The 4,706-nt window shown below is 33.4% G+C and overlaps 1 long non-coding RNA gene across 1 annotated transcript; it reads right to left on the reverse strand.

Moving 5' to 3' along the window:
- On the reverse strand, positions 2,038–4,136 carry LOC110270729. Its single transcript, XR_002360368.1, has 4 exons — positions 3,960–4,136; positions 3,815–3,869; positions 3,598–3,726; positions 2,038–2,096 (listed from the first exon to the last, which is right to left on the reverse strand). It is a non-coding gene; the product is annotated as an uncharacterized LOC110270729 (long non-coding RNA).

Here is a 4,706-nt window from a genome sequence, read left to right on the forward strand (position 1 = left end):
TTTTTTAATTTTTAAAGTAATTAAAAAAATATTTAAATTTAAATTAAAATAAAACTAAGCATTAGAATAACAAATCTCACGTTAAATTTTAAATCAAATTTTATGATATATTATTCTAGGAGTGTTCAAGATTCGCTCCGACTCAAAACCTGTGGCCTAAACTCGAGAGATATTTTGTCGAGTTCGAGTTTTCATGTTTTGTCCAGTGTTGCTTTTTGGTTGGGTTCGGATTTTGCTTCGGGTCACCTGACTCGGCCCAAAATTACTTTTTACAATAAAAAAATATTTCAGTTAATTAATAAAGTTATATTATACTTATAAAGAGAAATTCTTCACATACAAGCATTTTTTTTATACAAATCTTTACAAATCATTTATATTAATGCGCTTCAAACCGTTTTCACTGCACCTCCTTCTTCTTCTTGCTGCACATTCTTCTTCCTCTTCCTCTTCTTCTTCTTTTCTTTCGTTTCTTGCCTTTTCTTTCTCCTTCTTCAACCGTTACTGCAAGTTTTCACTGCACCTTCTTCTTCTTCTTGCTGCACGTTCTTCTTCCTCTTCTTCTTCTTCTTTTCTTTCATTGCTTGCCTTCTCTTTCTCCTTCTTCATTTACGTGCTTTTCTCTCTGTTTTCTTTCTTCATTATTCTCGATTTCTATTGTTTTTTGACATCAAGCTCTGAAATCATTTTTGAAGAAGAAGAAACAGCAGAAGATGAGGAGGAGAAAGAGAAAGAGTTCTTAATTATGCATAAGGTGTACTTCAACGAATTTTGAGTATATTTCTTAAATCATTTGGGTGTAGTTTTGTAATCCTTTGGGTGTATTTCTGTAATTCTTTAGGTGTATTTCTATAATCGTTTGGGTTAATTCTTGTAATCGTTTGTGTGTATTTCTGAAGTTCCATTATCTTCAAATTTGGCAAGAAACTCGTTTTCATGGAGGAAGAAGAAGAAGAGTCGTTCATAATGCATGGTGAGTAGCGCGCTTTGGAAACAGGAAGTGGTTGAATAACGTGCATTTATTTACTCTTGAATGTGGGAGTGTAATGCGTGTGCTTTGTTGGGCTTGTGCCAACTTGTAAGACTTGTAAGCCAAAAAGACTTGTATGTGTAGCAGGCCTCATTTATAAACTTGTATATACTAATGTTCTATCGAATCGATCCGGTTTAATCTGATTTCTTTTCGGATTACTTTGGCTTTGGGTCAGGTTAAAGTAAACCCGTTGTCCTTGTAAGGACGGGTTTGGATCTACTTAAACCCGATCCATAAACACCTTTATATGATTCACACATATTTATGAAACATTTTGTAGAATCCAAACTAAATTAAAGAAGATGTTTTTAGTATTAAATAGTTTTAATTATTATTAATTTTTTAGTTAGTATATATAAAAATTAATTATTTAAATAAAATTATTTTTAGTGTTTATTAAACCGAAAAATATATCACCACAACTGGTATAATTCAGCGCACTAATACTAAAAGTAATAATGCATGTGTCACCATGTTTCAACTTTATAGTATCATTATTGTGCGTGTTTTAATTCACCTTTAATCACGTCTGTTTCTACATATCAATGTGTAACACCCTACCACACTAAACTTTACGCTTGAGCCATAAAACAAAGGTGATGTGATATTACGACTTCTAAAATAAAATGAGTAATACATATATTAGCAGAAAAATTATAATATGCTAAGAGCCTTGAAGAAAAGAAAAAACAAAAATCGCAAAATAAAAGCGCAACGCTCAAGGTACGAGTTAACTTACGTGTTAAGAAAATCATAATTATTAAACATAAGATAACAGAAGTAGGAATAGAGTGCCAAAAAAATGAAATAATAAGCTCCTAACTCAGCCTGCGAAGTCAAGACTGGCTAGAGAATATTTACACATATATACATACATATCACAAAACCCAAAAGTACATATACACAATCCTGCCTCTCCATAAACCTCTAGGATGATCAAAAGAACAGGTTATGCGGAGAGAAAACCAAGTACATAAATACACATCATAGCATAACAAAATAACACTGTAACCACTCCGCTTCAAGGGTCCAGACGCCTAACGAGATGCCTCTCGACCTGCATCTGAAAAACAATAACATAGTATGGAATGAGAACCGGAGGTTCTCAGTATGGTAAAGGTGCCACACACATAATATATAAGGTCCTGAAAATGCCAGAGGCAATCCTAGAACGCCAACACTCAGATTATAGAGCTTAAAGTATTAAACAGAAGCCATAAAAGGTGGTTTTCTAAAAATATTTAATCCTAACTTAACTTAACCTTAAATCTAAGTCCCATACTGCCATTCCTCCATACCTCCAACTCCTTCATGCATTTTCACAGACAAATAGACAGATAAGGAAAACACAAGAAGGTTACAGTTATTACAGGTAACAAATACACATTTAGCATAGCAAGTACATATAGGCACACCCAATTAAAGTACAAGCAAGTAATTCAAGTAATATGCATATGATGCATGCTTATCCTATGGCTGATGAGGCTCATCTGTCGGTTATCCAGCCAACCTGACAAGTCTGAGTGTCCTTAGACTGTCCCCCGACGTGCATCCCCAAGAGTCTATGCATAACTTTTTCTCAAATAATCAATATTGCTCAATGGGGTAACATTCCCGGAATTTATATAGTGTCCAGTCACACTTACGTCGTAGGGTCAACAGAGTATCGAGTTTTCAACCTGGTACACGTGGTGTAAGCCACGACACTTGATCCAGGGAATCTCGTATCTCAGATTATTCAAATTCATAAGCTATATAAATAATTCAATTATAATTTATCAACATCCACATCATTCTTAATCGCATCTCATTCATTATTATACGTCAATCATATTCAATCCTTATCCTTCATTATCACACCTCCCATTCCGTCCATCAATAGTTCTAATTCAAAACATAATTCATTCTTTTCTAAATGAATCAAACTTAAAACATGCTCATTTTCTTAATAACTCTAAATCAAACCATATAATCTTTGAATCTAAATCTTTTTAAATAATCATATAAACAAAATCTTTAATTTTTATAAAATTTCGGCAGCATCTCCTCTAAAACTCGGACTTTACTATCCTTTTTGGGTCCAAACTTGCTTTTTTTTTTTTAATTCAACATACCCTTCCTCATCATCATAACAGTCACCACAATAAATCTACCTTAGATTAATAATTATACTCATACAATATTCAAATCCAACAACCAAAATTCAACTAAGGATCATAGTTCACTAATCCTAGGCTTCTAACACAAAATACCTCATCATCACAACAACCTCCACAATAGTTATACCTCAAATCAATAATTCACCAAATCATTAGTTAATCAACAAGCACCAAACCAACCATGTTCATCAACAATAACATTCAACCATAATTCTCTCCAAATTAACATAACAACATTCACCATCCAAAATTAATAACTAATTATCCAATAAACTTCAACCAAATATATTCATCAACAAATTACTAAACATTAAACATACACCTGCATTCCAACTTATCCTATGGTCATCTAGCCTAAGTTTTCACAGAACATTATATATTAAATGCAAGAAACCTAAACCATACCTTGCCCAATTTCCACGTAACAACCAAAGCTATTTATTCAAAACCAAGGCAGCCCTTCAAAACTCAACTAATACGCTTCCTCCAAGTTCCAGTATTCACAATTTCAAGCTCCAATTATTTATTCACAACCTAATACACATTCATAACACATATATATCCAATTTAATACTCAAAGCTCAAATTCAATAAAAATAAAATAGAATTATCGTATCCTCACCTTACCCAAACTTCACATAAGTAAGAGTGAACATTTTCCTCAAGCTAATTGGATCCTAAAACATCAGAAATCAAAGAAATTCAACATTCCCATTAAAAATTCAAAAATTGGGGGAAAAGAGGGCTGAGGGTGATTAAAAAGTTACCAGTAAAATTGTTCAGGTAGAAATGTAGAGCTCGACGCGGTGGACGCGTGGCCGCAAACGGTGCGGTAATCGGAGTTCGGACGGAGAAGTTATGGGATTTGGAAAGTAACGTAAGGGTTTCGGTGAAGTTTTCGTTCTTCCCTCCCCTGGAAGCTGAAAGCTTCGTTTCTGTTGGAATGAAGGGGACGAAGGGCTTGGGTTCACTTAAAAGGATTGGTCCGGTTGGACCGACAGCTCGGTTTGGGTTCGGTTCAACCACTTCGGTCTTTTCGGTCTAATTTTGGACTGTTTTCTTCGAAGTTAGTGTCAAAATTCTCATTTCGATGAGCTCTACCCTAATTTAATATAATATTCACATTTCTAATCCTTTTTATTAAAAACTAATTTATTGACTAATTATCTACTAATTTAACCGGAGTTTACATAATGCATAAAACAAGTCCTCTATTATTTATTATTTTTTATTTTACTATTTCACATGCAATGCAACCATATTTGCTCTTAACTATATATAAATCATATTGCTCTTGGCTGCTGCTTCACTCAAATCGGTCGATATGATGCTTCTCCTTATAGATGGTTGTTGATTTGTTCTTTTAAGTTATGTAGAGTGAAAGTTTATATAGAGGGCATCCATATTTAACAAGTGCTAACTTAAGTCAAGTTAACACATAGTTCCATAAAAAAAGAATAATAGAGTTAGAATATGCATACTTAAATAACAATTAATTAGACATACTATATGCC

The sequence above is a fragment of the Arachis ipaensis genome, chromosome B04 (assembly GCF_000816755.2).
Source record: "Arachis ipaensis cultivar K30076 chromosome B04, Araip1.1, whole genome shotgun sequence".
Taxonomy (NCBI): domain Eukaryota; kingdom Viridiplantae; phylum Streptophyta; class Magnoliopsida; order Fabales; family Fabaceae; genus Arachis; species Arachis ipaensis.